Raw genomic sequence first — 23,810 nt, 5'->3', positions numbered from 1 at the left:
AAGTTGAAGGTTGTCCTATGCAAATGTTCTTTTTAGAAATGTATGTCCATGTTTGCTGCAAGAACTGTGAAGCATAATATATGCACCAACAACTCACGTAGTAGTTGGTATGGGAGCTGTTCTCACTATTACAGAGTAATGAAGAAAATCCCTTATCTTATTAAGAAATGGAAGGTATATTGACTGTGACAAATCCAGTAGGAGACTCAGCTTTGAACTTTTCAGAAAAAGCAAAACTACCTTCCAATCTCTCTGTAATTTTCTGTCTCTTAGGTTTGGAGCACTCTTTGAACAGAGACAAAAATTCCAAGGTCAACAGGTGGAGACTTGGTAAGTTTTCTCTGGGTGTTCAATTGTTTTTTTAATTAGATTTCTTACTACCATTTGTTTGAACAAAAGGTGATCAGTGAAAAAGGTCTTACTCTTTTTAAAAACATTTGCTACTGTTTCAGAGTTTACTTGTTTTTTTTTTGGTTTTTTTTGTAAACATAATTTCACTTCCTGGAAGGTTTTAGTCTTAGAAACCACAGATGGACTCCTTTGGTTGCATTACCTGCAGGCAACTTAGTTCTTTTGCTGAACATATTATCAGAGCTCCATGCAACAGACATTTGGCATTTGACATCCTGTTGATTAATCCCAACTAAAGTAGACCCATTCAATCAGAGACAACACCTTGGTAAGTTCCATTATTGGGTTTACTCTAGTTAGGACTAACAACAGGATTTAGACCTTTCTGTTAGCAAAGATATTGATAAATATGGAAATATGTCGAGTTCAAGTATGTTTCCACTATAATTAGGAATGGGAGTTGTACACTTGGGGTCTTATTATATGTTATGTAAAAGTAAGTGCTTTGAAAGATGTTGGGATCAGGATTCACCGGTCTCATTTTGGACAGATGTGGTTCCAAATTGTACAGAATTGACTTTTATGACTGTTTTTAATCATGTTGAAGTTTTACTGCTCGGTTTAATGTTTTATCTGATTTGTGCTGTCGTGTCTGGGCATGGCCCCATGTAAGCCGCCCCGAGTCCCTCCGGGGAGATGGGGCGGGATATAAGAATAAAATTATTATTATTATTATTACAGAATACTATTTACAAGTTTTCACCTTTTTACTTATATATTTTTGTCCTAAGAATCTTTGTTGCACCCTGTGCTTTCTAGATGGTGAAATGTTGATGTGCAAGAAAGCAGAGATTTCAAGGATCCCATTCTTCCAAACAAATCTAAAGGACCACATGAGTGATTGGACTTAAGCCATTTTCCCCTTTAGAAACTGTTAACAGAATAGCCTTCTCCTCCAGCCACAATGAAAAATATACTTGGGGAAAGGGCTACAGGCAGGTAAACCAAGGAGCACTAGAGTTGACTTTTTGCTCCTAATACATGCCTCTCCTGCCCAGCCCCATTCATGATATTGCTCTGAATCTGGAGCCCTGTGGATACTTTTTTCCTGGTCCCCATGAGATTTATTAGTTTAAGGAAGAATCCTTTCACAACTATACTTCTTCCAGTTTCACCCAACGTAACTTCATTATTGATACCATAATAAATGTCTCAATAGTGGCTCAAGTTATTTTGTATAGCAGTTAGCACATAAATAAGAGGTGGGCAATCTCTTGGTCTCATGCAGACCTTGGTCTTACTCATGTTTCCTTATACATTTTATTTCAGTCATGTGTCCCTGTCTCAAGGAGAATGGGAAGGAGGTCCTGACAGGTAGGCAGTCTGGCTCGTGTGCAAACACAGATCCTACTGCAGAGTGTAGAAACTAGGAAAGTATTATGTCTTGTTTAAGGATACTTTAGGCATCATATTCTGTAATTTGGATTTTGTACATGCATCTGCCCGCCACTGATTCTTCTCTTTCCTTGTGGTAGCAGTAGTTCAAAGGGAAAGCATAAGAGATCTAACCAGAACAGAATGAAAGTGTACTTGCAGTTCAGGTCATGATGTACTATTTTGTGATGTACATAATAGAATAAAAGTAATTCACAGATAACACAATTCTAAAATAAACTATCAGGTGACAAGATTTGTGTATGCCATTCATGGTTTATATGCTACCTCTGGGAAACACTAGTGGAAATCTGATGCAGACAATGGGAATTTGTTTTTCTGTATAGAGTGAGAACCTGCTGTATGAGTGATTTCATTTTTTATGGTGAGCTTGTGGTTTGCATGATTGTATAATGCCTCATTAAGTTATTTAAAAAATCTTGTCTATGTTCCTGGAAGTTGTGTCTTGTGGCTTCCATGCCACTGGAATGAAAGAGGCTACTTCAGGGTTTAGTCTAAACTTTAAAGGAACTGTCCAAAGTACTAAACAGTTCCTTTAGTACTTTGTTTAGTACTTTGGACAGTTCCTTTAACCTCAGACTCAGACCAGCCACCCTCTAATACTGGAGCCACCAGCTGGTATTACACTAACTGTGGTGAAATGCCATTGTTACTGTTAGAATTTGGAAATACGATCATGTTGGCTTGGGGATTGTGGAAACTGCAGTTAAAAATAATTTTCCCAAGCATTGGCTCTAATAAATGTGATTGCAGCATGACATGTGGAATCTTTTTTAAAAAATTAATTCTTAGTGGCATAAATCTTAGTTACTGCTTCTTGTTAGAGTAGAACCATGGAATCAATTTCTGATTTGTAAGACAATACTTATTTGAATCCCATAAAGATCCATTGAGGACTTCTCAAGCTGGCAATAGCAATTGGACCTTACATATTTGAGATGATCAGCTGATCTTTCTTCCATTCCTCTCTTGTCAATGTCATCATGCACCATGAGTTGCAGGTATTTAGATAAGACAAAACCTGGTAATATTTCTTCTGCAGGATAAGGTTTGTGTCACCCTCTAGAACAAGAGAGAAATCCCCACTCAGTGTGTACAAAACACTGACTGCAATCTTGTCAGGGCAAATATCATCTCAGTGACATAAGGGGAATCCATGTCTTTGAGGAAAGCTGTAAATGGGTCACTGCCATGGGTGAAGATAAAATGCATGCTTGTGCCTGCAGGGCTATCAGTTTTTCTCTCTGAACTGGTTGGCTTGTAAATTTTTATGAGCCATTTCTGCCCAGTAATTCCAAGGGACTTGCCCTATATTATTGCAGGGATTGGTGATTCTATTCTCTCTCTTCCTCCCTCACCTCCCCCCCCCCCCATGGGAAGGGCATAGCTCATCCGTAAAATGCTTTTGTGTGCAGAAGGTCCAAGATAAATCTCTGGCATCTTCAGTTCGGAGATGTCTGCCTGAAACCCAGGAAAACCATTACCAAACAATGTTGGCAGTTCTGGGCTAGATGGCTTATACCAAGGATAAACTCATTCAGGAATGAATCACGTTAGCTACTGGATTCACCACAGATTGTGGCAAATCCATCGGGGCCTGGCGGGGGCGCAGGTGGGAACCCTTTGCCCTCTGCCCCGTATTGCCTGACTTTCCTCTTAACCCCATCCCATGCGGGAAGCATCTGCAGCCCAACTTCCTCCCATTATTGTCAATGAACATTGGAAGCCTCCTGTGTTTGCGCTGTGGCTGCATAGGCCGGTTCCTCTTCACTTTTGTCACAGAGCCCCACCGGGAGTAGATGTATATTGTGAGATGAGAGTCAGTGGGCTCCGTGGCAAAAGTGAAAAGAAATCCACATATGCCACCAAATTTGGCCTTCTGATGAGGTTGCCAGTTTTGACATGGCTGTTGCCCATTTCTAGTACACAGTTCAGATACTGCCCTTTGAAGGAGAATGTATCCCTTATGCTGTAAAAATGTTTCTTATCCCTACTTTAGATGTTGCATTTCCTAGAATTCCACCATGGCTAGGAGAATAGTTTGGCTTTGGATATTGAAATTGATGACTTCATATATTTAAGTCTAAATGAACTGGAAATAAGAGATATTTCTAACACGCACTTAGCAACTGAACAGGAATAAGAAAGATAAACCTTATGTTATCTTTCTTCTCACCATGTTTAAGAAAAAGTAGAAGGCCTATCTCTACCTACTCATCATTTGCATCCCCTTTTAATACTACCTGTCAAGATGAAGCACACCTACAGCCATGTGCTTGCCAACATTGCCTTAATCGACATGTTTTTGACAGCTACTGTTTTAGAAAAAAGCTTTCCTTTCATCTTTATTACCATCTGCTAATCCTGTTTCTTTGCTGGTTTTTTAATACCTGTGATTACTTTTGGAATGTGTCAATAATTTAAGTCAATGAAAGAAAGAAAGAAAGAAAGAAAGAAAGAAAGAAAGAAAGAAAGAAAGAAAGAAAGAAAGAAAGAAAGAGACATTTACAGATAGACCAAGACTTTGATATGTATCTCAGTGCTTGGCATGCTTCCTTACTCTAGTTTAGTGTTTCTCAACCTGTGGGTCCCCAGATATTTTGGCCTTCAACTTCCAGAAATCCTAACAGCTGATAAAATGACTGGGATTTCTGGGAGTTGTAGGTCAAAACACCCGGGAACCCACAGGTTGATAACCATTGCTGTAGCTCAATCTCTCACACGTGTTCAAACTTAGTAGCTTTGTTCTGAAAGGCATACTTTGCCCCTGATCTCTTGTGAGACCTCTTCTGCAAAAGATCAACATGAAAATACATTTCTGTCTGCTCCAGTGATCCTATCCAGATAGTGATAACTATCATAATGGGAGTGAAATTTGATAGATGTGTGATATTGTTGCCTTCATCTGTTCATAGCATACAATTCTTTCTAAAGTTAAGATTTTGCTTTTCCTGCTGCACATCTAGCTGGCAATCATATTGAAGATCACAATTTCACAACTTGGTCTGAAATACCTTCTTGTGGAATTACTGCACTGATGCTGAGAAAGAACCTGTATTGGAGCCCATGCATACTTGGGATTAAAATAACATTGGGAAGCAGATTCCTGTAAAGTGGAGGAAAAACAACCCTACACTTTTTACTTGCATGTCCCCTTTGCTTCGAAACTCAGCTTCCATCACCTTAGAGCTTATATTTGTGAATCTGCCAGTGTCTAGTTTAGCATGATAGAAATCCTGGCCGTTTTTGTCTGTTGTATTGCTTATCTGGAATCTCAGTCTTCCTGGTGATAAAGATACTGCTATGGTCATATTATTTAACAATCCCCTTAGCTATTTTGCTCATTGTCTGTGTCTTTAACACCTTGGCAGGATTCTTGTTTAATCTTTAGAATTTCTATTTTCCCTGGACTCCAGACTTCTCACTTCTCTATCTAAAAACAAATTGATGAATGCTCTGCAGGTGGTAAGTTTACATCTAGGCAGTACAAAGTAAGGAGAACTCTGTTTTTGGGATTTTTGGATGTACAAATTGTTAGATCTCCAAAATTTGAACCCTGACTGTGATTGAAAGCTGTTGTTATATCCAAAGCTTTTCATTTTGTACAGTGCACTTAGTTTCACCTCCAAGTGTGAGCATGTCAGCAAGGAAAAATGAAAAGCACATTGCATTACAATTAAGTCAATGGTTAACCTGTCAGCCTGGAGGAATTTCCAGGACATCTGCCCCAATTTTTCAGTTTTTGTTATAGAATCATAGAATCATAGAATAGTAGAGTTGGAAGAGACCACATGGGCCATCTAGTCCAACCCCCTGCTAAGAAGCAGGAAATCGCATTCAAAGCACCCCCGACAGATGGCCATCCAGCCTCTGCTTAAAAGCTTCCAAGGAAGGAGCCTCCACCACGGCCCCGGGGAGAGAGTTCCACTGTCGAAGAGCTCTCACAGTGAGGAAGTTCTTCCTGATGTTCAGGTGGAATCTCCTTTCCTGTAGTTTGAAGCCATTGTTCCGTGTCCTAGTCTGCAGGGCAGCAGAAAACAAGCTTGCTCCCTCTTCCCTATGACTTCCCTTCACGTATTTGTACATGGCTATCATGTCTCCTCTCAGCCTTCTCTTCTGCAGGCTAAACATGCCCAGCTCTTTAAGCCGCTCCTCATAGGGCTTGTTCTCCAGACCCTTAATCATTTTAGTCGCCCTCCTCTGGACGCTTTCCAGCTTGTCAACATCTCCCTTCAACTGTGGTGCCCAAAATTGGACACAGTATTCCAGGTGTGGTCTGACCAAGGCAGAATAGAGGGGGAGCATAACTTCCCTGGATCTAGACGCTATTCCCCTATTGATGCAGGCCAGAATCCCATTGGCTTTTTTAGCAGCCGCATCACATTGTTGGCTCATGTTTAACTTGTTGTCCACGAGGACTCCAAGGTCTTTTTCGCACACACTGCTGTCAAGCCAGGCGTCCCCCATTCTGTATCTTTGATTTCCATTTTTTCTGCCGAAGTGAAGTATCTTGCATTTGTCCCTGTTGAACTTCATTTTGTTAGTTTCGGCCCATCTCTCTAGTCTGTCAAGATCGTTTTGAATTCTGCTCCTGTCTTCTGGAGTGTTAGCTATCCCTCCCAGTTTTGTGTCGTCTGCAAACTTGATGATCGTGCCTTCTAACCCTTCGTCTAAGTCGTTAATAAAGATGTTGAACAGAACCGGGCCCAGGACGGAGCCCTGCGGCACTCCACTTGACACTTCTTTCCATGATGAAGACGACGCATTGGTGAGCACCCTTTGGGTTCGTTCGCTTAGCCAATTACAGATCCACCTAACCGTCGTTTTGTCTAGCCCACATTTTACTAGTTTGTTTGCCAGAAGGTCGTGGGGGACTTTGTCGAAGGCCTTACTGAAATCCAGGTACGCTACATCCACAGCATTCCCTGTATCGACCCAACTCGTAACTCTATCGAAAAAAGAGATCAGATTAGTCTGGCATGACCTGTTTTTGGTAAATCCGTGTTGACTATTAGCAATGACCGCATTTGTTTCTAAGTGTTCGCAGACCACTTCCTTAATGATCTTTTCCAGAATTTTGCCTGGTATTGATGTGAGGCTGACCGGACGGTAATTGTTTGGGTCGTTCTTTTTTCCCTTCTTGAAGATAGGGACCACATTCGCCCTCCTCCAATCTGCTGGGACTTCTCCCGTTCTCCAAGAACTCTCGAAGATAATTGCCAGTGGTTCTGAAATAACTTCCGCTAGTTCCTTCAGTACTCTTGGGTGTAGCTGATCTGGCCCTGGGGACTTGAATTCGTTTAGAGAGGCCAAGTGTTCCTGGACAACTTGTTTCCCTATTTGGGGTTGGATTTCCCCCAATCCTTCGTCCATTCCGTGTTGCTGAGGTTGAAGATGGCTTTCTTTTTCTGAGAAGACCGAGGCAAAGAAGGCATTAAGTAGTTCTGCCTTTTCCCTGTCCCCTGTCGCCATCACCCCATCTTCTCCTTGCAATGGCCCTATCGCCTCCTTTTTCTTCCTTTTTCTACCAACGTAAGCAAAAAAGCCTTTTTTGTTGTTTTTTATGTCCCTGGCAAGCCTGAGCTCATTTTGCGCTTTAGCCTTGCGAACCTTTTCCCTACAGGTGTTGGCTATACGTTTGAATTCTTCTTTGGTGATTTCTCCCCTTTTCCACTTCTTGTGCATGTCACTTTTGAGCTTTAGCTCAGTTAGAAGTTCTTTGGACATCCATTCTGGCTTCTTTGCACTTGTCTTATTTTTCTTCTTTGTTGGCACTGTTTGTATTTGCGCCTTGAGTATTTCACTTTTGAAAAACTCCCATCCATCCTTAACTCCCTTGTTTTTTAATATCGGCGTCCATGGAATGCCGCTCAGTAATTCCTTCATTTTTTGGAAGTCAGCTCTCTTAAAGTCCAGAATGCGTGTTTGACTTGTCTTAGTTTCAGCATTCCTTTGTATTGCAAACTGCAGGAGCACATGGTCACTTGCCCCTAAGGATCCAACCACTTCAACTGTATTGATCAGGTCTTCCACATTTGTTAAGATTAGATCAAGAGTTGCTGATCCCCTTGTTGCCTCTTCTACCTTCTGGACCATAAAATTATCTGCAAATTATCTTATAAAAGAACTGAAGCATCCAAAGCGCTTGAATTCAGATCTGAGGAGAGTCTTTCCTTTGCATTCAGTCTTCAGTCTTCTTCAGAGCATCTTTGCCATTGCCAAGTGAGTGTTTGCATACAAAACATTATGTGTCTGTGTGTAGAGTCACTGTGGGATCTGATGCCATAATCCCACCAAGTTTTCCATCTAGCACAGAGTTTGTTTGGTTGAATGCTGAAGCAAAAATGTTGCTGTGTGGAAGGCAGTTTAATGATCACAGGATAACCAAGTAATCCTTGTGAATTTTCTGCCCATCTGGGGAAATGGAAGGGGTCTCCTTGAAGTTAATCAGATGGCAGGAAGTGGCTACTATTGGCAATGTACAAGTGCATGTGGCAGGATAACTAGCAGCATGTGTGTTCAGGGCTGCTACTGAAAAACATCATGAATAGAATAATGTCATCTTTCCACTCTATTCTCATAGCTGATAGGGAAGTACAACAATGCAAGGTGGGTGTTGTTCTGCTTAAAGTAGTGGGTGGTGTTCTTTTACATTTTCCTAGATTGAAAACAGAGTCAAAGTTGAAAAGAACAATACTCGAGATTAGATGCTGAGGTTTTAGTGGCAATTTTAAAATGATTGTAAGCTAATTTGGGGAGAAAGGCAGGATATAAATGCAATAAAGAAACAAGCAAATAAATATCCAATCTCTGTCATTATGACTATTATATAAAAGTTCTTTGTTCTGCATGTTGAGGGACTCTTGTTATTTTCTCTCTCTCTCTCTCTCTCTCTCTCTCTCTCTCTCTCTCTCTCCCTCCCTCCCTCCCTCCCTCCCTCCCTCCCTCTCTCTCTTTCTCTCTCTCTCTTTTTGCTGGTTTCACAGTACCTGTCAAAGTAAACATGGACTCTGATAGGTATTGGATATAGAGATCTATTGCAATCAGAAGTATTATTATTATTATTATTATTATTATTATTATTATTTACTTCAGTGTGATTGTATGTTTTCTGGGCTGTATGGCCATATTCCAGAAGTATCCTCTCCTGACGTTTCGCCCACATCTATGGCAGGCATCCTCAGAGGTTGTGAGGTATATACCTCACAACCTCTGAGGATGCCTGCCATAGATGTGGACGAAACGTCATGAGAAGATACTTCTGGAATATGGCCATACAGCCCTGAAAACATACAACAACCCTGTGATTCCGGCCATGAAAGCCTTCAACAACACGTTATTTACTTCATTTACACCTCACCTTTCTCATGGGGACTCAAGGCAGCTAACAATCCCATCTTCTAGCATTTTTCAAATGTGCACTCATATTAATCTGTTATAGCATACAAAGGAAAAGAAAAGGGGAAGGAGAGGAATCTTGCAGAACTATTCAAACTTATTTTATCATGAGGTTTTCTATATTTTAATCCACTTCTTAGGATGTTCTGATATTAAAGCATAGGTATTTAAGGACAATTATATAATTGAAGATGGGGTAAGGTGCAAGAATACAGAAAGATGAAAACTGTGACATTTCCATCTATTATATTATGTTCTGAACTTATGACCTAACCACCCACCATGACAATTTGAATCTTACTGTATCTTGTTACACCCTGTTTCACTCCCATATGTAACAGTGTTTAAATAACCATTGCTTTAATATCATTCGATTAGAGTACCTGAAAAATGGATTACAATCCCCAAGAGCTCATTCTGAAATAAATCAGGCATTATTAGAGGTGTTGCTAGAACTTTTTTTTCTTCCCATTCTCCCTGCTTTTTTTAGCATAGTTGTAATGGTCTTTGTGATGTACAGCTGCAGGCTACTTGTAAATGGCAACATATTTTAATAATATCTTCCATCTGAACCTCTTCTTTGAAGAATACAGACATACCAGGGAGAAAGGCTGTGCTCTAGCTATTTCTGTTGAAATATATATTGTTCTATGTAGACAGATTTTACTTTTTTTTAATGTGTGTGAGGCTAGCATTCAAACATGTGTGTATCCATTACTCACAATTGAAAATAGAGAAGTATTAGGACCTTATCATATTGGCTGCAGGAATAATCACGGATTGTGGTGAATCTGGCAATGCCTGTCAAGGGGCATGGAGAACCTGTCACCTTATGCTCCACATCACACGACTTTCCAGAAACACTACCCCACAGGGCAAAGTGTTTGCTACCTGGTTTCCCTCCATTGTTGCCAATGCAACATGGGAAGCCTCCTGTGATGCCACAGTACTGCTTTAGTTTAGCCATGTGGCCCCACCGGAAGTAGCTGTACATTGTGGAATGGGAGCCAGTGGCTCTGTGGCTAAACTAAAGCAGAACCGGCACATGCTGCTGAAAACAGCCACATATGATGGCAGTCCTATGCATTTCCGAATATATATTTCCTTCTTTTCTCAAGCAAATGTGATATCACGATGGATACAGGTTTCTTACAACTCATCTAAATACACTCATTTTTGTATTTATATTTTAAAAAAAGAAAAGATACAGTTTGATGCATTCATCCCAGTATTATGGGTTTTAAAACTCAGTTTAGAAACCATTGCTATTATATGCCTACAAGTTGACTCAGGCTTACAGCAAAGTTTTCTTGACATGATTTATTTAGAAGAGACTTGTCATTGCCTTCCTCTGAAAGAGAGTGAGTTTCTCAAGGCCATCCAGTGGGTTTTCATGGCTGAAACAATTCATCCTAGTTCAACACTTAGCCCACTAAACTGTTCCCTAGTTCAGAAACTATGTAAATACAAATGTGTGTTGAACCTGAGACATCATGTGAGAATGTGGGTTGAAGACTTGTCTTACTGCAAGATTGTATGAGACATTGTGCTTCCTATCTTGTTGATGTTTTGCAGACACTGCACTCAGGTCATGATTATTCTCAGCAAGCATTTTAGGATCCTTACAAAAAGAAGTGGAATGACAGCCCTCTCAAAGTATATATGAGTCTGTTATCTATCTTTAGTTTCATTCTACAGCTCAAACAAATCAGCATGTCTGTATATCAAACAGGAAAGAGATAAAGAAGTGACCCGAACCTTTTTGGTGTACTTTTTCCTAAGATTATGTCTGCTTCAATCAATCAGCTGCTGCTACTAAAGTGATATGTTGTTTGCAACCTGAGAGGTAGATGACAGTTTTGTGTGTGTAACCCCCTGGTTTTCTTAACGTAATAGTTGATATGATGGTTCTAGAGAGTTGCTGGAAGCTGAAGTCAGTGAGGTTTTAAGATGGCTGGATTGGGTAGGAGTTTTCTTTTTAAAGTATCATATGATTATTTACTTTTTTAAAAAACTATCATTCAAGAACACATTCTACAGAGGATTCTTAATCTCATCTTTCATGTTGCTCTGATAATTTTGATACAGTGGGATAAAATCTAATATGATCTTTTAGTGACTTACAAATCATCTAACCCAATGACTTTCCAGGAAACAGTAAAGATCTCACAAGGAAGTGTCACATGGCCATAGTTTTTACCCTTCGCTTTCTCTCCAAGTGACAAGATTACACTCTATAGTAGTATATAATAATAAGCCAGTACTATGTAATGTGTAATCCTCCAGATTTTGGCTTCCAGTGACCATAATTTTTCAGCATCCACTATGCCATTCTTTTTCTATGTTGGTCCACCCGTTTTCAGTGTTGTAATGGTCAGAGTGATCACTTGGTGACCTTAGGCTGATTACCTATGGTCAGGATTGTTGTACGGTTAAAACTAGGAGACGGGGAAGCCATGTATGCTGTTGATTAGAGAAAGGATGGTCCATAAATGCAACTAGATACTGTTGGTCCAGTCTTCCTCCAAGTACTGCATTTGCCATTTCATCTGTCACATGCATTAGTAATGAGCATGTAGCCAGGGCTTTTTTACTGCCCGTTTGTGGTGTGTATAGGATGGAAAATCATGATGTGTTGCTGTGATACCGCACCTCCATGTTTCTCTTTTGATATGTCTTTATTACTATCAGCTTGTAGCATGTGTTCCCACTTAAATTTCTGTTGATTTCTGGGTTGTTCTCCAGCAGAACTCATTCCTTACTGAAAGCATACATTTTTTTTCATCATAAACCTTTTATTGTATTTCAGTCTTAGTCTACTGTTTCTCTACTTCTGTTAATGATCTTTGCTTTCTGTAATTTGTTCTATTCAATCTGTTCAGATTGTAAGTAGCACCCTGGATAGCTCTCTGAGGTCTTCTGAACTTAATCCATATGATGACATAGTAGGACCTAACCCTACTATGGGATGCAGCCATGACAATTAAAGTAGAATCCAAGTATTATAATTGAGTTATTTGTTCCCTCATAGCTGTCAACATTGCTAACAGTTGACCATTGCCTTCCAGTGGAACATTCCAGGTTCACAATGCACAGTTATAATAGTTTGAGAGCATATGCAACACAGTCTTAATTGAAACCGTATCATTTAATCTCCCCCACTCAAATGTATGGCTAAATACAGCTGGTTTTGATGTTTGATAACATTTCTTGCAACTGTGTTTACCATTTTGGCTCCTTCTTACATTTGAAGTGCAGATAGAAATTGCGTTTTGTAAATGCAACTGGGATAGCTAGATTAATATTATTGGCACAGGCTTTTTGCTTGTATTGTTTTTATCTGAGTGGCTTAGAACCTAAATATTTGAAGGAGCATCCATGTATGTGTCTACTTGAAGTATAAGATCTACTGAGGGCTCTCATCTCCAGTCCATTAGTCAGGGCAATATGCTGTTGATGAACATAGGAGAGGACTTCCTCTGTTAAGTCGTACTCTCCTTTGTAGGCCTTATTGGCACCACAATTGCTGTCATTCTAGTACCTAATGAAAATATGAAGGTTTGCTAAAACCTTTGGGGCTGAAATAGTTTTAAATGGTTTTAAATTATTTTAACTGTTCAACTTTATTTCCCCCTTGTTTTGTATCGTTTTGTATGCTTTTCACTTTATACTGTTTTAAATTGTTCTCTGCCCTGGGATCTCTGGATGGAGGGTGGGAGATACATATTTTGATGAAATAAAATATATAAAATAAAATAAATACATTTTGTGTGCTTCCCACATTTGTAATGTATTTGTAGTCTGGGCTTCATCCTTCACTCTTCAATGTGATACATATTTGGATGCAGTGTTCTTTCACTCTCAACCCAAACCAGTTTGATACCGTGTTTCATTTTTTCCCCAATTTTCTCATTCAGTTTCAGGGATATGCCCCTCTCAATTATATTTTAGGTCCTCAGACCTTCTTCCCCAAAATGTGTTTGTGAATAAGTCTTTATTGCAAGGAGAAACATATTCCATAATGCCTCCAAGAAGTTGTGTTTAATTTTGTTTTGATGGACAAAACAAAATTAAGGTTTTGATGGACATTACACTCTGTGTCCTCTACTAGTGAGTCTGAAGAGGAATTCACCCCCAAACTTGCCAAAGTTATCCAGTCCTGTTTTTTTAATTTGTGTTTTCCCCTATCTTTTTTCTTGTGGACTTTACAAAGAGACTTTGCTTCTCTCTCTGCCGGCGATTGAATTCTCTTTTGGGACAATTCAGCTGAAATTCAACCTTAATAAATTCCTCCTGCAACTGTTTTTTTGTTTTTTGTTTTGGTCTGCATGTGCTTGGAATTTCTTATTCTGTCTAGTCCCTTATCAATGAATCTTTTAATATCACCAAAATTGCTTCTGACTAGTAACAGCATCTTTAAATTGATGCAGTTTTCGATCAATACCTTGTGCTATTGGGTGAAAAATAGTGTGCCCAGGGTTGCAGAGAGCATCAGAAAAGTCCATTTATTGCAGTCAAGGTAGGCAGTTTTTGGAATATCTACACAGTGTGTATCTTATCCCCTTTCATCTTTTTCTAATCAAATGCCAAACCAGCTTCATTTTACAGTATTTCCTTTCAGTGCAGTGCTTACAGTCAGATTAAACTTTGCTTTCCAGCTCATTCACACCTGAGCAAATTTCTTGGATAACACATTTTAATATCCTTGATAGTTTCTCCTGCACCCTTTTTTTGTTGTTGTTCCAATGTAAACTCAATATTGTATTGTTTTGTCTTGTTTCTGTTAAAGTTCTATTCGTTTGTTTTTGAAAGCAGAAGGCTTCATACAGCACCCTCTCATTTTAGTAATAGTACTAGTAGTACTATTAGTAGTTGAAAGCAAGTGTGATGTAGTGATTTAAGTGTTAGACTAAGGGCTTCATCACATGCAACCCCCCCCTCCCCCCCCCACACAATTTCTAAACACTTCTAAAACATTTCCTTGGCGAAGCATCATGGAGCGCATCAGACGTCGCAAACAGACTTCTGCCTGTCGTCTCTGATGCTTCATCAGGGAACTGTTTTAGAAGTGATTAGAAATTGGGGGAACAGCAGACAAGGAGAGCTCATCTTCTGAGCTCATGAATCATGTGGAAATGGGAGAAAGTGAGGGGAAACGTGTGGGATGGAATCTGTCAATTTTTCCTGTGTTGAATTGCTTTAGTGACATGCAGTAATGGGCCTTCCTATGGGCAGTCTCCTAACAAGCATTGAAATTTCTCTCCTAAAATCCTGCTTCATGAGCCTGGCATGGTAATTTCTTTCAAATAAATTAAACATTAGGAATACAGCAATGTCATGATATCACCACTTTGTTTTCCTGTCATTTCTCCTTCATAGTAAATTTAGCATTCGAAAGTGCTACTGCTAGCTTTTTAACTTTGTTTCCCCTCTTTTTTAAACCAACTACAATAAGTCCTAGTGCCTTGTAGGTTTCGTATTTCCGCAGTTGAGAATAAGGGAATTTTAAGGGGAAGGAGAGGGGCCCAGAAAGTGGTGTCTGCCTTAATAGCTTTATTTTTGTACCCCACCTCCATCTCCCCGAAGGGACTCAGGGTAGCTTACATATGGCACAAGATGCCTAAAACAAGGTATAAAATAAACACACAGTGCAATACGAAATAAAACTGCTAGTATATAAAACAACAATCTGAATTCAGTTCAGCGCCCAATAACCTATAGTGCCTTAAGAACAATGTCTTCTGACTCCTTGAGAGTAAGATTGGGAGGGAAAGAGAAGGAATGTCTGCCTTAAGAATGATGCCTCCTGTCTCCTCTATTTGGATGGTTGAGTTAGAGGCAGGAAGAGGTGATCCTGTGTAAGACGATTCCACACACAAAGAAGACAATTTCTCCCACTTTTCCCTGTCCACCCCCCCCCATTTTCCCCAGTTCCATTTGATGAAGTATGGGTCTTGAGAACAAGCCCTATGAGGAGCATATTAAGAGAGCTGGGCATGTTTAGCATGCAGAAGAGAGGATGAGAGGAGATATGATGGCCATGTATAAATATGTGAGGGGAAGTCATAGAAAGGAGGGGGCAAGCTTGTTTTCTGCTACCCTGGAGAATAGGACATGGAACAATGACTTCAAACTATAGGAAAGGAGATTTCACCTGAACATTAGGAGAACTTCCTAACTGTGAGACCTGTTCAGCAGTGGAACTCTTTGCCCCAGAGTGTGGTGGAGGCTCCTTCTTTGGAGACTTTTAAGCAGAGGCTGGATGGTCATCTGTCAAGGATGCTTTGAATGTAATTTTCCTACTTCTTGACATGGGATTGGACTGGATGGCCCACGAGATCTCTTCCAACTCTATGATTCTATGATTCTAAGTCCTATGACTCAGAAAACCAGGATTCAATTCTCTACTCAGCTGTGGAAATCCACCAGGTAACCTTGGATGAGTCATACACTCTTGGACCTAGAAAACCCTGTGATTGGTTCATCATAGGGCCATCATAAGTCAGAAACAATGTGACGGGACATCACATCAACAACAATGAAATACTGCTACTAATAATGGTTATTGCTATGTTTATTTATAGCCCTTCATTTTATAGCCTGAGACTCAAGCAGATCACAAAGATTAAATAGATGCAGCTAAAAACTCATGTCATATCAAAAAACAAATAAACAATATATTTTGTTAAAAAAGGTATAAACTCGGCTATTAAAAATCAAACAAGAAATAGTAAAGCACATTTGAACAGGCCCTGCTGACACAGAAAAGATCTTCACAAAGTCTGACTGTGAGTATCTTCTAAGATTAGACATGATCTGATGCCTTTAGGTATTGAGACCACAGGCTTGTAATCTAAAGTATCAACAAAATAAAAGGTAAAAGAAGAAAAGAAGAAGAGAGAACAAATTGGACCTGATAAAAATATTCACAGTTTGCACAAAACTTTATGCACAAAATGTTCATGTATGTTATTTTGGCACAAATTATAATAGTTAAGTTTCTCCTTAACTTAACAATTAATGCCAAATCAGATGTCAGAGCAGGAGATCCATGATCAGATTTATTATGGTTCCTTAAAAAGTTCAATACTAAATTAGAGTGGGGATCCAGTTGGGATCAAGCCACTGGATATTGTTCAGAGTTCAGCACCTGTTAGAGTGGTTATATAAATATTCTGACAGGCAGTTAAACTACAGTTTCAGCTTTTTTTGAAAAAAAAATATTCCTCTTTTACTCAGAACACTTCAGTGTGGCTTGGAGTTCTTTAAAACAAACAGACTTCAAATCTTAAAGCTGCAAAAACTTAAAAGCTCAAGAAATAGCCGTAATCAATATTGTTTTGGCATAGAAAATATGGTTCTGTTTCGCTTTGAGTTGCTTTGCTAAAACGAATAGAGATTTTCCCTCTCCATGGATAAATAGAGTCATATAGAGGTCCTTCAAATTTCTGGAGTGTTATTTTAGGAAACTATCTTTTTTCTAAACTTTTATGATGTATGTTTTTAAACTGTTTATAATACAGCTTTCCATGGCAAGCCTGTTCTCTGGGTTTTATCGTTTCTTGAACCAGTTTCAGTGCCTGATTCATGCTGCTGTTCTAGGTTGAGCAATTTATATTTCATCCAGATATGGATGAGAAACAATTTTGTTGAAGTCACGATTTTTTATAGAAATATCTATTCCACTCCTTATGAGATTTACTCCAAGGTAAAATACATCTTGCCTCTGAAAACTTCATGCTTGTGGTGTATTTTGGAAAATCAGATACAGGCAAAATTGTGTGTGCATGGAAGACATGTCACTGGCTCAAAATCCGTAATCTGAAGAATGTGCAAAAACAAGTATTATTCAGTGGGAAATGTATTATATATGAATACATGAATTATATATGAGTACATGTATTATTTATATGAAAAATACTATGAAAATTTCTATCCCCATGAGAATCATAATCAACGCCTCACACCCTAAGATGAATAAAAGGTGGGAAAAGAATGAAGGGGTTTTGAGATATGCAGCAAAACAAACTGAGAGTTTTCTATATCTTTACACCAAAAACAACTACTTGAAAATTATTTGTACCCCATATGCTGTTGCCATTCTACATTTATTGATGGACTCTTAGTTAGATTTCTATTCCACATTTCTTCCAGTGAAGTGGTATACATGGTCCTCCTCCTAACTTCATCTTCAAATTGACTCTATGAAGTACGTCAAGTGAATGACAGTGACTGGCCCACATCCCCTAGAGGTACATAGTGTACTGAGGATTTGGACCAGGTTGTGTCATGTGTTTTTATGTATTTCAAATAGGTTTTAATGATTTTAATTATGGTATTCATTTTAGCTAGCTATAGATTTAATTCTGTTTGTGTGTTTATAGGCTTTAAATTTTAATTGTATATGGTACTGTTTTTTTAGCACAGTTCACTACTTTGAGTCTTGTTATAAGAGAAAAAGCAACATAAATCATCATCATCTCCCAAGATGGCCAGCAGCCTAATATTCTAATTACATTCTAATTCTAATTGTGATTATTGTATGTCCCAGCATGGAGTCCCCTTCGGGGTGAGAAGGGCAGAATATAAATGTTTTAAATAAGTAATAAATAAATAAATAAATAAATTACTAAGCTGTTCATTCTGTATCCCTGTGTGATGCCTCTCTTGACTTGGAGGCACAGTTTGTTATTATAGCTGTTTTTTGAACTTGCTGGCCTATTGGAATAATATGTGTGAGAGTGGAGTTGTGCTGACTGTGACCTTAGAGCAGAACTGGAAATATATCTACAAACTAAAGTCCATCGACAGTGGGTTGAACAGAGACACTGGCTTCCTGGCCCACTACATATAAAACATGAGTTATGATAACTCCCCAGCCTCATCAGGGCTCTCTTGACTGGTTTTTCACATCTCCTTTCCGGTTCCCAGCATCACACTATGTTCTAATAACTCCCTTCACAATTCATATGATTATGTACTCATCCTGGCTTCAGGTAGCGTATTTTCTCCTGCCTTTGTCCACCAACATCCATCTTTAAAACTGAACTTGTCACTTCATCGCCATGCCCTGAAGTTTTGCATTTATATAACTATTTGCATACAAAGTCTGCCTCTCTTTAAGGCACTGCACTTCATGCATCTGAGAAAGGAGAGTTAATTTCCAAAAGCTCATGCTGCTAACTGTTTTCTCTCAGTTAGTCTCTAAGGTGCTTCCAGGCTAACATGGCTGAATCTTTGAATTTAATACAGGATAGTAGAAGATCATGGAGAAGAGTGCTGGAGAAGATTGTGGCCAAAAAAGTAGGGCTTTAGCTTTGTAGAAACATTTCTTTTTTCCTGCTTCCTAACTACTGTAGAGTAATGCTATGTGTACCTCCAAGCCTGCTTTAGTCAGCCCTGTCTCTGCATTTCATTTCCCATTTTGAGGCCTTCATGCTGCTTTGATCTGTGCTGTGGCCAAGTACCTCCAGTTCCTCTTCAACTGCAACCTGCTGTGTTTGGTCTCTTAAATAAGAAGCAGCCAACTGTGTGATGAGGGTGTGAGATGCAAAGGCACGTCTAGTACAGACTAGGATAATATGCCAATAAACAGCAACCAGCTATGAGTATACACATCTTTGAAGACAAAGGGCTGTATACTTGTCTTTATAACCCAAGCTTTATTCTCTGTGGGGGAATTTACTATATTATTCACCTTCTAGACATGCAGGGCTGATGCTATGGAGGGTGGCAGACTGAGGATAGCTAAAACTGAAAATGTCCTTAGACTGTAGTGTTATAGGAATTTGGTTAATTATCTTCTCTGCTCTGTTCTGCTCTTTTATGATATGAGTAGGTGGAGATGTTTCAGCTGGCAAACCTGTACAAACATTGGAACATTAAGGGTCAGATACTCTTATCTTTCTAAATAAGCATGGCATATATATATTTCTCAGTGCTATAATGTTAAGTCACAAAGTACAGTAGAAAACGTAAATTGGCCTTTTTGATTTTTGCATATAGCACTGAGAAATAATGTGCAAAAAGGTGCACTGTTTTTCACTGTTGTCATGTTTAATGATTAAGGTGTTATCTCATTTTCTACATCTGCCTCTCTGAATTATGGGCAGTAATAAAATTAGTGAAAAATATGTATGGGGAAAGACTGTTCTTCATATTGTTTACCTTTTATACTGATAATGACAAATGCCTTGTGAATAAAACATATTATCTTCAATGTCTTCTAGTCATAAATAAATAAATAAGCAGATTGCAGTTGAATTTATCAGGTGGCAATACAAACTAATTCTGACAATTACATGAAAGCCAATATGGTCTAGTGCAGTGATTCCCAACCTTTGGTCTTCCAGTTGTTTTGGACTTCAACTCCCAGAAATCCCAACCAGCTTACCAGCTGTTAGGAATTGTGGGAGCTGAAATTCAAAACACCTGGAAGACCAAAGGCTGGGAACCACTGGTCTAGTGCAAGGATGAACAATTTGGATGATTACACCCATAATCTCTCACCATTTTCTGTGTTGGATGGGACCTATAGTAGTCCAACACATCTAGAAAGCATTAAGTTGGTGACCTCTGGGATAATGGAGACAACACTAGACATGAATTCTGGGTGGCATTCATTTGAATGTCCATACTGATGTAGACCTAAATGGAAGATTGGGGTACACCTTAGTCCCTTTGTGCTGTGAGCCAACTCAGGTCCATCACTGGGGAAAATACAGGGTATACCTAAAGCAAATTAAGTAAAGCCCCTTTTACATTGCAAATAAAATCCAGATTTTATATAATCCAGTTCAAAGCAGATAATGTGGATTACATGTTTTGATATTCTGGATTTTATGGCAGTATAGAAGGGGTCTAAATTAAATCACAAGTGGTACCCATTGTGGTGTTAGGATATAATGGAGCTGGTGTGTGTATGTGTATGTGTTATACCCTGTCCTGTGTTGTCTGGAAGATGATCAAGGTTAACAAGCAAAACCTTACCCAAGTCCTATAAACCACACTTTCCCACTACTATTTGACTGATGTGCAATATAATTTTAATTCTTTAAAAAGGTTTCAAACATTGTTTTGGGGCACAGTGATGTCACCAAACCTTTTTGAATATTTTGAGGGTGGGGGTTTGTGTGAGATTGTTGTGATTGGTGTACAGAAGCTTGAAGTTTTGTCTAGAGACGGGAAGGCTTGGGATGTAGATATTAGGGAAAGCAGCATGGCTTAGCTGGCTATTTTTATCTAGTCTAGTGATATAGAAAAAACATACTTTGTCATCTTCAGTGGATTTTAATTAAACTCGACACCTTTATAGAAAAGGAATAATGCTATCTTGCTTTATAATGGAAGCTGTAGACAAATACCAATTTTGAGCAGAATGCATTTTAAGCCTGAGCTAGTGGGTCCTTGTCCCTGTTCCATATCACAGCTGGATTGCACTGCCTTGTGCAGAATTGAGGATGAGCTCACACAGAATAGGCGTGAATTTTGTTCTTGCCCTCTCAACCTTCCTTTAGCATGCTGTCACATGGGCAAAAGCAGAATGAAAAGCAGGCAATTATAAATAAGCAACATTTTCTCCTTATGCCTCCTCTGCAAAAAATCTTTCTTTGTGTTTGTAATAATCATATTCTTAATATTTTCCATCATTGAAGACATGTGTGCAAATCAAGATTCCATTGTAAATTTTATTTAGGTTTTCAAAATACCATTTCTGCATATTAGTTTAGTTTCTTTTACAAGGCGAATAGGAATCATATAGCTCGCCAGATGTTGGTGGGTTGCAATATCCGGTAGTCCCAGCAGCACAGCCAGTGATGAGGAATTCCAGAGTTGTAGTCCAATAACATCTGGAGGGGAAAATTATTCCCTCCCCTGTTTGTAGTGTTTGAGCATTCTAGAGAGAGATGGATGCACTGTTGTAACACTGTTGTTGCATATTTTCTCACTATTCTTTCTTAACCCAAGACCAGGAGCAAAGCAGTTGCCTTGCTGCATGGGCTCAGTGGAACCTTCCTGGTATTTTCAGTCCTTTCATTACAGTTATGTAAAGCAAGGAGGAAATAAAGGCTATAGAAACTCATTGACCAAGATTCCTAATAGTCCAGTCTTTAGGGGTAGCCTTAATTTGCCTGGTGAAGTTTGAGTGAGCATAACATACATATGTATGATGAAGCGATGTCAATGAAAACCTTCCAGAATAAAAGCAAGTGGAAATTGGGTAATACTGATAGCATCATAAAAAAATTCAATATGAGTCTTACATGTAAGAAGAGCCTTGCCAAGTCAAATTAATGATGGATCTAATTCAACCCATTTGTTTATGGGAAGCACATCAGCAGGGTTCCTTTTTACACTACTGTAACTGCCATAGCTGAATCCTATGGGATCCTGGATTTATCGTCTGGTAAGGTACAGGGGTTACTAATAAAAATGCTAAATATACACCCCTTAACTAGAAATGCAATAGAACCATGGCAGTTAAAATGGAATCAGAGTGCTGCATTTCTATAGGTTTCCAGGATTTAAGAGTGTAACATTTATTTCACAGCATGTACACTGCTTCTGATACTGAAGATGATATAGAGGCATCTTCATTATCAGTCCTTGATGTCCCTAGCCATGTTAGTGTGAGTTAAAGGATTATGTTTGACTACATTTGACTGCAGAGCAACCCATATTTTGTTTATTTTAAATTTTACATTCATCAAAAAGAACATCTACACATTTATCAGTGGTCCCCAACCTTTTTTTGACGGGACCACTATCCAACATTTGTACCAAAAGGATTACGAATTATGTCATCCAGTAGTTGTCATCTGCTCACCAACAGAAAACTATATTTAATAATCTAGAGCTGATGTGATCTATCCCATGCAATTTTCTGAATCAGCACTCCAAATAACCCCCGGAACAAGCCTAAAAACGAAGACACCAAGGCACCCCCGCTTCCAGGCACCGCTCAGGGGGAGGGGGGAGCAGGAGGCTTATTGTCATGCTTTTTGTAGGTAGTCAGTCTCTCCCCTCCCAATATCCCCGTCGCCTTGGCACTATAAGAGGGTTTTGTGAGACCAGTTATTCTCATTGCAATGGTGTACTAATGGTGAGGCCATGGACCATAATTTAGTTCTTGGGGACCGCTGGTGGTCCACAGACCACAGGTTGGGAACCATTGACATACATGAACCAGTGGGATATTTCCTAACATTTATACAATGTGATTGCACTTGGTCGCATTTCCCTCCTCCCACTCCTCCCATTATAGTGACTTGCCGTACTTTGGGTTAGAGACATTCATGTACAGTTCTCACTCATCCTTCCTATTACAATATTTTTTCATTTTTCCTTCTCATCTTCAGTCAATGAAAGGCCTAGCTGATTGTCAGTCCACTGTATAGAGAAATCAGTCGTTACTTAGCTTTTGGTTCTGCCCTTTCAACAACAATCTAGTAGAACTTATCCATGTTGTGACTCCACAGTGACTTTTAAGTGCTGAAAAATCTTGGTTTTCATTGTGGACCTATTGCTTTGCCCATATGTATTAGGCTAAATCTTTTAAAAATATTAGAAATATTTTTTTATTTAAAAGGTGCATCATTAATTATAATTGAAATATTCTGAAAAAGAAATAGAATTTTTGGTAGTATATTCATTTTGATAGCTGATATTCTTCCCAATAGTGACAACTTTAATTTGTTTCATCTTTGTGTATCTGCTTTTATTGAAATTATAGTAGTGGTCTTCTTTTAACCTAAATGAATGCCTAGGCCAGAATCATGTCTTGTTAAATCAGGGTAAGATTTTAGACTTCATCTTTGTGGTGAAAGAAACATCGAACATTTTAATGTATTTGGTTAGGGAGGAAGAGCAAGCTAATATCTTCAAAATGCTGCTTGATTGGCCCTCTGGAGTAAGCAAATCCTTCAGCAGGCTGACAAGCCTTCATGGCCTCACCTGCTTTTTTCCCTAACCAAGTGCCTTCATGCGTGTTTGCATATTAATACAATTCATTACAGAGTAGACTTTCTACAGCACTTTTCAGACTCTGTGCTGGCTTACATATTCAATTAATGCATATAGGAGAGGCTCACTTTCGCTTTTGCCTCCCAGTCTTCTTGTCTAAGGAGGAAGGTGAGTAGTAAGGTGCACATTTTATATGCACAAGGTCTCATTTCACACCTTGGTACCTTCTCCATATAAATGATGCTGGTAACTTCTTACATTCCTCTCCACCAAGGCTGTGTTCAGGTTATGCTCTTGAACACACAAAGGAGTGACTGCTGAATCCCTGAGAAGGGCTTCATTTTCAGAGCTTGTGTGAAAAGAATCTACTACAAAACATGAACTAAGCAACACAGCCTCAGTAGCTCTCTTTCCCGAAGGAGAAAATGGTGCTGTCTGTGAACTCTTTTTGCTTTCCTCTTTCACATCCTGGCTCTCTTCCTTCTGACATGCATTATTCTTCTTTCATACCTTAAGAGCAGATGACAATGAAGAACTCAAGTCAATCTCATTTTCAGTCAATGAAAGCCCTAGCTGACTGACAGTCCATTGTGTAGAGAAATCAGCCATGAATCACCTTTTGGTTCTGCCCTAACAACAAGGTA

At 39.1% G+C, this 23,810-nt stretch overlaps 1 protein-coding gene across 14 annotated transcripts in view; it reads left to right on the top strand.

The window, feature by feature from the left end:
• The window catches only part of epb41l1 (erythrocyte membrane protein band 4.1 like 1), a 220,189-nt gene that overhangs the window by 29,376 nt on the left and 167,003 nt on the right, over nucleotides 1-23,810 (top strand). For 12 of the 14 annotated variants that reach the window (XM_062978832.1, XM_062978835.1, XM_062978831.1 and 9 more), the window contains exons 2-3: nucleotides 274-330; nucleotides 1,681-1,725. The exons of 1 other annotated variant lie outside the window; for it this stretch is intronic. The gene's annotated coding sequence lies outside the window, so the exon portion shown is untranslated. The remainder of the gene's footprint in view (nucleotides 1-273; nucleotides 331-1,680; nucleotides 1,726-23,810) is intronic. One more of the 14 variants, XM_062978826.1, reaches the window with a different exon arrangement.

Source organism: Anolis carolinensis, chromosome 4 (genome assembly GCF_035594765.1).
Source record: "Anolis carolinensis isolate JA03-04 chromosome 4, rAnoCar3.1.pri, whole genome shotgun sequence".
Taxonomy (NCBI): domain Eukaryota; kingdom Metazoa; phylum Chordata; class Lepidosauria; order Squamata; family Dactyloidae; genus Anolis; species Anolis carolinensis.
This window is presented reverse-complemented; position numbering and strand designations above follow the sequence as displayed.